Below are 13,868 nucleotides of genomic sequence, written 5' to 3'. Positions count from 1 at the left end.
CTTCACCTTTTAGCTCCAGCATATTACTGAAGCAGAGCAGGAGCTGTCATGCATACAGCCGAGCTCATTTAATCGGGAAGTTGTCGATATATGGGAAGAGAATGAATGTGCAAAGGGACATTCAATGGTTGGGTAATTGAAGGATTTGGCTGGATATGCGCCGACTGCAATAGAGGTCGGTTGGCTCCGTCAGAAGAACATCATACTCATTTTCAGTAAGTTGCTGATGGCACCGAGCCAATGCTGCGGTCCACAATTAGGGAAAGATGGAAGGATGGATGAGCGGGTCATCTCTGCCGGCACTCCGATAAGCCCAAACTGCCAACTCTGAGGTTGTGGTGTTTCAGCTCCAGACCAGAACAATCAATTATCAGCTCACTACCGCAGAGTATGAAGTGTTTGGCGATTGGGGAGAGGAGAGTGTTTTAGGTAACATATCAAGTTTGAGAAACACAAGTCTCATAAATATGTGATTAGTCAGCTATTTATTCCCACTTTCAGATCATGATTGTGCAAGAGCTTTAAATTCTCTGATGACTCTGCAGTGGTAAGGTTTATAAGGGATGGACGGGACGAGGAGTACAAGGCAGTAGTGGAGGACTTTGTGGTGTGGGCGGGCCGAAATCACCTGCTCCTGAACGTGGCCAAGACCAGAGAGATGGTAGTCGACTTTGGGAGGAAGTCGACGGCTCTGCTACCGCTGAGGGTTCTGGGAGAGGAGGTGGTCATGGTTGAGGACTACAAGTACTTGGGTGTCTCCATCGACAACAGATTGAACTGGAAGAACAACATCAACGCTGTCTACAGGAAGGGGATGAGTCGACTCTTCCTGAGGAAGCTTCGATCCTTCCATGTGTGCAGCAAGATGTTGGAGATGTTCTATCAGTCTGTTGTAGCCAGTGCTTTGAACTTCGCCGTGGTCTGCTGGGGGAGCAGCATTGGAGCCGGTGACACCAACAGCACTAACAAACTTGTTAAGAAGGCCGGCTCCATCATTGGCTGCAAACAGGACAGCTTGGAAAAGGTGTTGGAGGGGAGGTCACTGAAGAAACTGCTATCCATATTGGATAATCCTGACCACCCCACCACCTGCTACAGGGACAGCGGAGCACAATCTCCAACAGACTCCGCTGTCACAAGGACCAATACATCTCCTGTAAGGACCAATGCAGGAGATCATTCCTGCAGTGTAATAACATTACAGGTCATTTAGCAGACACTTTTATCCAAAGCAACTTACATTACACTTTAAACCCATGGCTTTTTCACATTTTTGCCCAGGGAGCAATTAGGTTAGGTGTCTTGCTCAGGGACACTTTGACATGGAACATGGGGTAGCGTGGACTCAAACCACCAACCTTGTGCTTCCCAGCACACCTTCTCTAACCCCTGCGCCACGACGACGATTAACACTTTACAACAAATCATCTCTGGCTAAATAATGACAATAACAACTCCTTTTACAAATTTCTCTTCTCTTCTTGAAGGTTATTCTTTTGTTTTAGTTTAGTTTATTTTATTTAATAATTTAATATTTTTTATCTTATTATAATGTGTATTTTTTAATTCTATTTTCTTCCCTGTACATGCTGCTGTGACACCAACATTTCCCTCTTGAGGGATCAATAAAGTATCTATCTATCTTAAGGAAGTCTACGTGTCAATCACAATTTAGATGCAGTTGTGCAGCAGTTGTGTCCTTTTTCCCTGAAAGGTACTCTACATAAACCATATTGGCTCAGATGGTTCTGTCACATATTCTCTCTCGGGTCTGGTGTCCCCAAAACGCTAAGGTGCCAAGTGTGCGTGGATAACGCACAGCAAGAAAAAGAAGCTGCAAATGGACTGAAATATCCTTGAATTGTTAACAGCTGAAGGGAAGAAGAAGGGAGGAAGATTTACATGGATAATTCAAACTACGGCCTGTTCATAAGGGAGCAGAGCTATGATCATCTGCACTTTTTATTTAATTATTATTCATGGGATATTTCCTCCTCTTTTGCAGAATCCATACAATTAGATCACATGATGCATGTTAAAAGGGACAGTATTGGCATTATTATTCCTGTGGTTATTGGGTTGGGCCTTAGGTAAATAACACACCTGCCAATAAAATGCAAATTCATTTTATCAGGCCTTCTCGCATTCATGAGTAGTTGGGCACTCCCTTGATATAATGGTTGGGGAAACACTGCTTGACATATCAAAAATATATTTCAAATCCTAGTCTGCAGAAGTGAAGGAAGGAGGCTGATAACACAGGACTTTCACGCAGGAGGCCATTGTCTGTGTACGATATGAAACCAAACGGTCTACTCATTTTAATCAAACATGTTAAGAAGTAACAAATAACTTATTTTGAGCCAAACAACAACCAAGTCATTTTGTTGCCTAAACATAACCAAGTAGCCTTTAGTTTCAATCAGTGCGGGCTCTCACACATCAATGATAGCCTACTTAAATGTAACAATGATGAACCACATAGAAGACACGGTATAAATGTATCTTATTAAAAAGAAAGAATAATATTGCAGCTTTATTTGTTGACTTCACACATAAAAAATGGGCACGGTCATTTTTCTAAAATGAAGTACATTATTCTACTTTTCAAAAGCATTCACTTATGTATTTAAATTATTTTAAAAAAAACGCACATTTTGACATTCATTAATTACGATTAAATCACGTTGTTGTTAATGAATGTTGTTTTTTAGACATTGTTGTTTAATTGTTAAGATATTCTAAACAAAAAACTACACACATGTGATCATTTTGGATGCATAATCTCACCGGGTGAAACACGTTGAACTAGCGACTCTTCCTGTTGTCCTCGTTCTCTTTGCTCTCAACTTTCCATCATTTAACGACTGTGTTTGTGCCAACAATCTCCCCACATTCAGCCAGGACGCTTTTAAACCAGGTCTTATAGGGACACAGTGTTGGTCCTCTGCAGACTGTGTGCCGCGCAGGGGCGATGTTGAGATGGAAGTAGCCTAGCAGCTAGCTTAGCTTAACCTAGCAGCTAGCTTAGCTTAGCCTAGCAGTGCTTTAAGTGGTCCGTTTGACACTCACTCCCCTTCCGTTTGACACGTGGAGTAATTCCTCTGCACAGTTCTCCGCTGTGTGTCACACCTCTGTTTGTTTTACTTCCAATGCAAAAAGATTTCCATCTTTAGCAACCGTCTTGCTGTAACTGACTGTACCTGGCGGCCATTTGGTTTTCGCGGTCAACTCCCGGTTAACGGCCAACTTCCGGTTTACTTCCGTTAACTTCTTAAACCGTTAACTAACATTACATTAAAATGTTAAAATTGTCACAACACATTAATTGCATCGATTAATGTGCCCTAATTTAAATGAGTTAACGTAGCCAGTATTTTAGGTAAAATGAAAGAAAGGACATGTATTTATCATCCAGTTCCTTTTAAATGTTGTTTACTATTTACTGTGATGTTCTATGATGTGCTTTGCTTGAGGGAAGTCTCTCTGACTGGACATCGCTGAATTTGAATCTACCAATGGTATATAATCTGACAAATCACGGATAAGAAATTACACACATATTTAATTAATCACAACATGTCATAAACCCTGTCCCCGACCAGGGTAACTGGTATTTTTGACTGATAACTTTAAATATTCATGACATGGATTTACGAGGATTATGGAAACTTGTTTAGTTCCAGAGACGAGGGACATCCTCAATATGCTGCTTCATAAAGAATCATTTCCCCGTCAGTCTCTCTATATTTCACGTTCCTTGTGCTGAAAGGCAGCTATTTAATCGCTATTTATAATTTGGCTGGTAACCATATTATAAAAGCAATAAGGTACTTGAGGCAGTATTTTATCTGCCTCCGCTTCGCATCGGGCCTAACAACGCCCCCGAACTGTTACATTATTGGACGATAAAGTACAGCCTCTCGTACCTTATTGCTTTAATAAGCTATAAAAAGCACCACTGGAGCCACCAACAAATTATTTTATTGATCGGCCGTAGCTGTACCAAAACTTCAGATCAAACTTCATATTAAACCAGATTATCCGCTGGTCAAAGACAGGCGTGTTACGGCACTCGTTCGGTCACAATAAAAACATGCGTTGTAAATCCCATTAGGTGACACGACTCGCCCAATCAAAAAACGAGTATCAATAAACTTTCCGACTCGAGTTGGAGAGTCGGAGAACTACTTAAGTCAGAGGTTAGTTCACATGTTGTTCTCCAAAAAGAGAATTGTGGTCCGAGAGACGAGAACCTTTAATCAAGAATAGACAGATATGTCAATTCTGTTCAGCACTAGTATGTCTAATGTGTCCAGAGACTGTGGAGATTCACGAGCGGCAATGAAGCACCACCACGAGACGAAGCTCAGGTCGTTTGAGCAAAAGTACCCACTTAACTCAAAAGTAAAGGCACAGAAAACATTTTCCAGAGTGAAAGAATCGATTGAGCTCACAATCAAGTGAAGCAGCGTGATGGAAGAAGATTGATAATTAACACATGAAATACTGTATTAATGAAACATAATAACAATCCATGAATTGAGACAAAGCTTGTTCTTTAGAAGGGTTGTTTTCAAATTCAAGCCAGATGAATTGTAGATGGCACAAAGTCTCAGCTGGATGAAATGTGACTTTGACTACAAGTCAAAATCTTCACCTTCACAAACCCGACAGCATCGGTTTAAATAAATCCATTATTTAGAGGTTCGTCCCGAGGCAGAGGGGCCTTGCTGAGATGAAATGGCTCGACAGACAGAGAAAAAGAGGAAGGACCACCCAGCATCTTGATGAGGACCGAAACAATACAACAGGAACAAGCGGGCCAGACATAGCAGCAGCGTCAACACAGGAGAATACAACCAGATAAATGGTTATAAAAGGGACATTTCATAATAAAATCTTGTACTGAGACACAGGAGAAAACAGGGCGCACTGGAGAAATGGCCCCTAGCAAAGGAAGAGCAGGGCAAGATGGGAACATTTAGGAGACAGAGAGAAAAAATTAAACTCTGACCTCTGAACAGTCTATGGTTTTGTGAAAGGGGTTCACGTTTATTCTGCACTGAGCACTGCACACTTGGTGATTTTTTTCCATTTGCCCTAGAAACATAAGAAGTTCCCCTCTGGGTAAAACGCTGCTATCAGAGTCACTTTTTGTCCCCCAGTCATCCAATCACAATGGAGCAGGAGGGGGGCAAATACCACATGTTGTTGGCTACAAATGCTGAATAAAAAAGGACAAAAAAAATACCCTTTTAACGTCAGGGTGGCGGAAGTAGGACTCAAAGGCAGACTTTATTTACAAAATACAGAAAATTGGGCTGTTGAGCATTATGGCTTAAATTAGTCCCAAAGAGTCGGCTCTATCTCAGAATTAGTCACACTTTATTTAGCGCCTAGTGGTACTATTCCTCAGGCAGCCAGCCATGTTTGAGTTTACCTCCGTGTGTGTCAAAATATCATCCCTTCATCATTTTAAACCTGAAACATTAGTGTGAAATCGCCATAGCCATGACGACCACACCATCCATCCATGCTTATCCGGGGTGTTCCCTCTCACCCGCAACATTTCCCAGCTCATCCTGAGGGATCCCGAGGCATTCCCCGGCCAGCTTGGAGAGATAATCCCTCCAGCGTGTCCTGGGTATTCTAGCAGGCATCCTAGCTAGATGCTCAAACCGCCTCAGTGGAGACCTCAGAGCGGTTCAAAAACTCAAAAACTGATGTTTTGCAGCCTAAGGTTCACATCCGCCTCGCCCGGAGCAGGGAAACTGTGGCATCCTCCCGAAGCCCAGGAAGGAAAGTCGCCTGGTGGCCGGGCTTTCACCCTTTGGGGTCTAGTCGGGCGGATTCCAAAGAAAAAACCTAGAGCAGCCACCCTTTGGACTCTCCACCCTCAGGGTTGAGCAGCAGGCCAGTCAAGGGGCTTGGGCGAGGCACAGTCTAGATGACCACATCTCCAATCAGTGGGAAAATCCGGCATAACAGAGGATTGGAGCAATTCATTTGGCAAAAGAGAATCACTGTTGCCCTGAAAGACAGTGGTTAGGAAAACGGCTAAATGTGGGGAGATTGTTGGCACTTCAAACACAGCCGTCAAATGATGGAGAGTTGAGAGCAAAGTTCACGAGCACAGCAGGATGAGTCGCTAGTTCAACCTGTTCCACCTGGTGGAATTCAGCCTTGGAGATCATCTATTAAACAACAGTGTTTAAAATACACGCTTTCTAAAAGGATTACTTGTTAATTTATTATATTGAGTCTTTATATAGAAAAATTAATGAGTTTCAAAATGTGAGATCAATGATGTGAGTTAATGTTTTTTAATCTATTGACAGCCCTAATAGTTATGCATGTTTAATAAATCATTGTTAAAAATTCAGAAGTCTCTCCTGATGAATGCATAGAAGCTGGGAGTGACAGTGAGTGCGTGTGTGTGTGTGTGTGTGTGTGTGTGTGTGTGTGTGTGTGTGTGTGTGTGTGTGTGTGTGTGTGAGCGAGTGTCTGTGTGGAGACAGAGGGTGTGTGTGAGTCCCAGACCAGGTAGGTTTACATAGTCCAGGTGGTATCTCAGCTGGTGCCATGTTCATCAGGATGTTGAACCTCCATGCAGCGCTCACCCTCACACTTAACGGGTCACGGCACACACATACACACACATTGACACTTCTGAAAAGTCTTTCCTGAGCAGATTTACCTTGCCTTGCTCATCAGCATGTTCTTCTCAAAGCACTCCAGCGTAGAATCAAAACAGGCATGAACACATTTGTTCATTGCCAGAAGGACCGAGAACAACAGCTATAAATGTGCTGTAAATACACACACACAAACATAATTAAAGGAGAGTAAACAGATGTATTGTACTTACTTTCCATCCAGATATAGCCAATGCATTCATCAGTTATCAACCAATGAGAAGTGTGAATAATGCGTTTAGCTGCGAGGAGGACCAGGTGGAGTCAGGTGGGTTTGTGTGATTGATTTTAGAATAGACATGGACAAATGTTGGCTGTGGTTGTTTTTCTATATCTATATATTTATACATATACAATAACAATATATTTATATGTCTGGAGCCTTCTGCAGTGTGTGTGCGTTTGTGTGGCAGCTGTTTGTGTGACCCAGCAGCTGGAGCCGGGGATGGGTAATAACTAAACTAAATAGTATGATTAAAAATGGAAGACCAGGAATGAGTGCCTGCATCCGTCCAACGCAGCAGGACCAGACAGCAATCAGTGAGACATTAGAAGTAGAGCACCGAACGCTCTTCTTCTGAGTTAGAAAGCAAAGCTGTGAGGCCTTTTTGCTTAAATATAACAAATAAAAAGGAGGGGATACATAGCATTAACTCAAATTTTGTTTCTAATATGGAGCAGCCCTGAGCCCAACCACCAGCATGTGGTCTGGCAACAAAGCCAAGGTTCATGTTTGTATCATTAAATGCCATTCAAACTCAAACTTAATAACATTCCGACATGATAATGAAATGCAACTGGATTTCTGCTGAGCTAATTGAGTTTGAGCATTTTTCAGAATTGAAATCAGCGGATTGCACACGAGGACCTCCAATGCAGCCGGAGGGAGAATAAAAACATCCTGCAACATCGTTAAGATCTGCGGCATAACTGAGCCAAGCCGACTCAGCCATCGCTGTCACTGTTATTATACAAGTGCAGGTAGCAGTCTCAGCGGCATGTCATCCCCGCAGCCCCAAGCGTCTGCATGTCACCGCGCCAACGGCACGGAGACGGATGTGATGCAATAATGTTATCCACTATTCAATTCAAGTCCATGTTCAAATTATATATAGTTTATATACTAGCCTTCTAATTCCTGCTTTGACAAATGTGTTTGTGCATTAATAGAGTGTTACACGTATATATACACAAACACCAGTGTATATTTATTATTCAAATAATGAACAACTATTAAGTAAATGTATATTTACTGTGTTTAGTCTATTTGTTATATTTTTCTTCTCAAAGCAATGTCTCAGTCAAGTCTGGTGATGCATTAGAAATAGAAGAATATTCCCAGTCTGTTCCACACAATGAAATATACAGCTAATTATTCATTTATGTCTTTATCAATTATTAATTAAACACGGGTGTCCAACCGGTGACCAGGTGTCTCTCAATCAATCAATGCATCCCTAACAGACACAAATAACTTCTCTAAGTAGCTTTAAAGAGGACGTTGCACAGTCCGAGGACACATTGGCGAAGCCCAGTCCGAAAAGTAAACAGCCACTGTGATGAAAGCTTCTCAAAGCCAAATATGGACGTTCTGGTACCTCAATCAGAGATCGGTATCCGATCCTCAGAGAGAAAGAGAGCCGCGGCACTCGTTTTAACATTTCCTAATCCTGATGCAGCACCATTAATGGACAAAAGATCTGACATGAGGACTCCCACCTGCACTGCTCCGGCCAAAGCCTCCACCGCATTCATACACGCAGTGAGGGGCGTTTCTGGGATTCAAAGACAAGCAGAGCTTAGCCCCGAGGGGGGGGGGATGTTGCCATATATATACATACAATATACAAATATGTGCACGCACATATTTAGCATGTTAGAGTTATAAATAACTTGTCCATGTGATAAACACTATTCCAATTCAATGACATCACCAAAATAAAAATGAAAAAAAAAAGATTTGATTTTTTTAAGCCAATAATGAGGGGGCTTCAGCCCTAACTAAGCCAAACCACACCTGTGCACGCAGTCCCTCCACCTGCAAATAAGTGGTTTGTGGTTCCACACAGACGCCATGCACAGACGCTGACAAGTGAATTCACATTAAATAATAATAACACGGCTCTCTTCTTCATTTGGGAAAATGACTTGTTTGATGCGCCGCAGGTCACACCGGACTCCATCAAAGAAGTGCAGACTCCTGCAGAGCGCACAGAGCCACAACCGCCTGTGATGAGATCTGACATCTTATTTCCTGATGAAATTTTTCAAACACAGATGCAGACTTCTGCACTAAAACACTAAATCTGTGTTAGTTTTTTTTTCAGCCTGGGATATGATGGAACCCAGGGCCCTGTTCCTCGTACGTTTTCAGGATGAGATGACGTAGATCAGGCTTTTCGGTTCCCCGAAGCAGATTTGTCTAAATCACCATAGCAACACATCGAAAAACTTGAACCTGCTTCGGCGGAGGTTTGAGCTGCTGGATTAGTTCATCTCTCCCCCGGAAAAAAAGGGAAGCTCACTTCCTCATTGATGAATATCAGTTAGATTAACGTTTTATAGGGAGAGACTTCTCCGAGATCACAAATACCCGTTAAGCCACAATGACGTCCTGTACAAGCGCTACAGATGCTGAGGACAAGGAATCATTCATTTACAAGAAGATTTCCCCGTTACATTACGTGATGAGCACCACACGCTGCAGCCGAACATCCACTGTCCCACATACTGTCCCACACACACTCTCATGTCTCGCACAGTGACACTGTCTCTCATACTGTCCATGTCTGTACGGTGTTGCGATGCAGAGAACATCTGGAAAGCCACTGCATGTCGCCGCTGCATGTTCACTGCTTCAATTGATCAAATGTCTGATTATGAGCAATGGATATATAATGACCCTCACGTTCACACACATATAATAAAACTCCTAGAACGTTTATATGGTCATCTATACATACATATGGGAGACGCTACAGGGTGCTCTGTTCCCGGACCAGCAGGTTCAGGAACAGCTTCATCCCTGCGGCTGTCATTCTACTGAACTCTGCCCTTACCCACACACACATCTCCCTCAGTGACTGTACTTCCCCCCTCCACCCTGGCTTGACTGCCACACCCTCCTCCAGCCACTGAACATTGCACCAGAATGTTTTTATTTTACTGTATTAATTGTACTTATACCTACAATACCGCTTACTGATCATATTGCATATCCATTTCTTACTGTTCATATTGCATATCTATTTCTTGCTGTACATATCTATTTATTCACTTATTACACTTTACATATGCACATACTCTGCACGTTCTGCTATTTTGCACTTAGTTGGATTCTAAACTGCATTCCGTTGCCTCAGTACTTTTAGGACTTGTGTGCAATGACAATAAAGTTGAATCTAATCTAATCTAATGATACATAAGATGATACAGTACATATATCCTATTCATTCGTATCAATTTGATTCTTTGGGCTTGTTTTCATCTACATACTCTGAAAGAGTTGAGATCATAAATATAATAAAATGCTTCAAATCAAATCAAATCAAATTATTCTCATTGGATGACAATCATCAATGAAGTCTCCTGCCAGAAGGCACATTTAAAGAAATATAATCTGATTGATTAGAGTGACGAGGCACTTAAATGAGCCGTTACATTTAACCAACATGCATAACGTTAACTTGTATGCGATACTTTGTCGGGCTTGTAGCCTCGCAGGGCGGTGGTGTCAGTTTTTGTCATGATTATATGATTCATTTGATTTGATTTTGTATCGCACAATATTGCAAATTTGCCTCAGAGATCTTTACAGTCTGTACACATGTGACATCCTCTGTCCAGAAACCCTTACATCGGCACAGGAAAAACTCCCCAAACAATGGAAAAGTATTTGATGGGGAGAATAAAGGGAAGAAACCTTTAGAGCATTGGTCACCAAACTACGGCCCGCGGGCCGACTCCGGCCCGCCACCCCCCTTTGACTGGCCCCCCGGCCCATCTGCCCCCCACTACTTGAACCGGCCCAATGAGGCAATCCCCAAAAGTCGTCATGGCATAACGGTCAGTTCACTTCCGATTCACTCGCTTGTTGCGATGTTGCCTGAGGCGAAGTCGGTGCTGACAGTGTTGGCAAGTTACTTCCATATTGTAATTGACTTTTTGTGTTGGTGAATTCTTCCAAAAACCTTCCGCGCAGGACTTCACTGTGAGCGGCATGTAAAGTTAAAGTGATCTGCTCCTGTAGCAGAGCTGCAAGTTTAACTGAAAGAACGAGCAGAGAGAGAGAGACGGTCACTCTCTCTCTTCGGAGCCTTCACCGTCTCCAAACTAAGCGCTGTCTTGCTGTCTCACTGGTTTTGGAGTTTTTTTTCTCTTTTTCGCGAAGTCGATTGCGCGTGGTCCAAAGAGAAAGTACGTGTTGCCGCCCTGATGCGCTGTGTTTGGAGTTTCCCTGTCAGGTTATAGTGGCGTTACACCTCGGAAACCAGTGCAACTCCAATCTTGTCATGGCCCAAAGAGCCAGGTCGTGACAATATCAACAGGCCTACCTATAATTTATCATTTTTCACTCACCTTTGCCAGTGTCAATCACCTCAAATAGGCAGATGTTTCTTACCTTGACAGCTTTGATGTTATTTTTATTTGAAAATAAATAAATCTGTGATATTTCAAATTAAAACAAAGTGTGAAGACTCGATTACTACTTTTGCAAACCACTACTAAAGATAAACAAATATGTGCCATGAATCAAGTGTTGATATAGTAGTGTGGATATAGTAGTGGGGGTGGCTGTGCCAGGCTAGTAATCTCTACTACACAATGAGGCCTGCTGGTGGTCATTTTTGATCTGATACAATTCTATGTTATATAGCTGACCCGGCCCCGGCCCCCCATCACAGTCAGGAACGATAATGTGGCCCCCAGAGAAAAAAGTTTGGTGACCCCTGCTTTAGAGAGACAGAGGACGATCCTCCGTGGGATGGACAGACTGCGATGGACGCACAGAATGAACAACGTCCAATATGTAAAATACGTTCAATTCGTATAATACGTTCAATTCATCCGACAGAAATGATTCAAATGAACATATTATCTCATATGTGTTCATGATCATCTCCTGCTCGTCAGCGGAGAAAAAAGACGCTCTTCCTTTAAGTTCATTTGCCGTTATACTATTAAAAAAAATCCTGGTTTTGGTGATCGACTCTTCCACCTTCTAACGTAAGACGATTATCCTGATGATTGACATCTGGTTCAAACTAACGAGACGTTTTGAGCGCCGATCCACATTCGAGGAACCGAGATATCCTGATGTCAATCATCCCGGTAATTTGAGCAGGATAATCGGACATTTGATCGACTTAGTTGAACCACGTACGAGGAACGGGGCCCAGGAAGCAGAAGGACTCCCCAGCAGTGATGGGGGAAGGTGGGGCTCTCCACTGTTTTCAGAGCGTTGAGCTCTAAGTTGTTTTGGCTGCACCGGTCAATCTCAAACTTGTAGGCGGTCAGAGATCAGTCCAATGACGGTGGTGTCATCCGCAAACTTCAGGAGCTTGACAGACTGGTGACTGGAGTTGCAGCTGGTGGTGTACAGAAAGAAGACCAGCGGAGATGGGCCGCAGCCTTGGGGGAACCAGTGCTGATGGTCCAAGAGGCTGAGACATTGACTCTGATCCACTTGCAGGTGGGGTCGGGCACGTGCAGCTGGGCGAGTTTTTCCTGCAGCAGAGATGGAATGATGGCATCAGCTGAAGTCCAGGATCCTGGCGTAGATTCCTGGGGAGTCCAGACGCTGGAGGATGAAGTAAAGGGCCATGTTGACTGCGTCGTCTAAAGCCCTGTTGGCTATGTAGGCAAACTGCTGGGGGTCCAGGAAGGGACCAATAAAGGGTTTGAGGTGGGACAGGACAAGGCGCTCAAAGGATTTCATCACCACAGAGGTCAGGGCAACCGGCCTGTAAACATTCCCTTTGGATCCTTGTTTTTTTCTCGGGACGGGGAGGCAGGTTGGCACATGGCAGGTCTCCAATGAGGTCTTAAAGATGTTGGTAAACACCGGAGACCGCTGATCAGCGAGATGCTTCAGGATGGAGGGAGAGACAGGGTCTGGATTCAAATAGTCAAAAAATGACCTACTATTGTTTATTCCTAGCCACTAGTCCCTGACCTCTGTGGAAGAAGTCACAGAGTCTGCTAAATAGGGAAGCATTGAAGCTCCTTTCCTCAGCACTAGAGAATTTGAACAGCTCTTATCTCTCTGAGCAGCTTGAAGCCCACCAGCTGAAGCGCAGAGTCCAGTATCGCTCCACAAAGCCACGTGTCCGTAAAGCACGGAATGGAGGATACAGAAAAGTCTTGGTCTTTCCCCACGAGCAGCTGTAGATTGTCCAAAATGTTGCACAGTAAGCGCACGTTGGAGAGAAAGATGACTGGGAGCGGTGTGCGAGAACCACGTTTGGCCCGTCTTCCTCTCCTGTGCTTCACTGCGTGAGTAAAGGTGAGCACACCTTTCACCAAGATGTCCAGTAATTCCACTGAATTCCACAGAAAAGTCAGAAGTCTGCAGCAGTTGTTTCACGGTTTCATGTTTAAGTGCTCGTCTGGCGAAAGAGCTCCGGGAATCGCAACAGAAAACTGTTTAAAACAAAAACAACACAAAACAAGGGGCACCAATGCACCGAAGCAGCCATGCACGGCTATCAATGTGTTGTGGGTGTGTGTGTATATGTGTGTGTGTGTGTTTCAGTGCAATCATATTGATATATGTGTATGTGTGTGTGTTCCTGTTGTTATTCTTAAACAGTTTAACAGCTGGACTTCCTGGTCTTTCACACCAGTTAGCAATCAGCTAATAAGACACACCCAGCAGCACCTGCAGCAGCTCACAGCATGGGATCAATCACACACACACACACACACACACAAGCTAAACATAAAATCTGAGGTTGGAATGGTACATGTGCAAACCGAGCAGAACCAACTTGGAACAGGAGTATTGTGTACTCATCAAGAGTGAATATATTAATCCTTCACACAGTTTGAAACATTAGTCTTACCTACAATATCCCCTAATCCATTTAAAAATGATCCAAACACAACTCCAACAAGTTATAAAATATAATATTCAAATTGATCCAGAAAATGTGCACCCGGCGGTGCATT

The 13,868-nt window shown here is 43.3% G+C and overlaps 1 protein-coding gene across 6 annotated transcripts in view; it reads right to left on the bottom strand.

Moving 5' to 3' along the window:
- Positions 1-13,868, bottom strand: part of LOC120821401 (sodium/calcium exchanger 2) — a 125,087-nt gene that overhangs the window by 85,348 nt on the left and 25,871 nt on the right. For 2 of the 6 annotated variants that reach the window (XM_040179898.2, XM_040179917.2), the window contains exon 2: positions 6,701-6,812. The exons of the other annotated variants lie outside the window; for them this stretch is intronic. The gene's annotated coding sequence lies outside the window, so the exon portion shown is untranslated. The remainder of the gene's footprint in view (positions 1-6,700; positions 6,813-13,868) is intronic. 6 annotated transcript variants of the gene reach the window in all.

Source organism: Gasterosteus aculeatus, chromosome 1 (assembly GCF_964276395.1).
Source record: "Gasterosteus aculeatus chromosome 1, fGasAcu3.hap1.1, whole genome shotgun sequence".
Lineage (NCBI taxonomy): Eukaryota > Metazoa > Chordata > Actinopteri > Perciformes > Gasterosteidae > Gasterosteus > Gasterosteus aculeatus.
The sequence above is the reverse complement of the archived record's forward strand: the minus strand, read 5'-3'. Positions and strand labels throughout refer to the sequence as shown.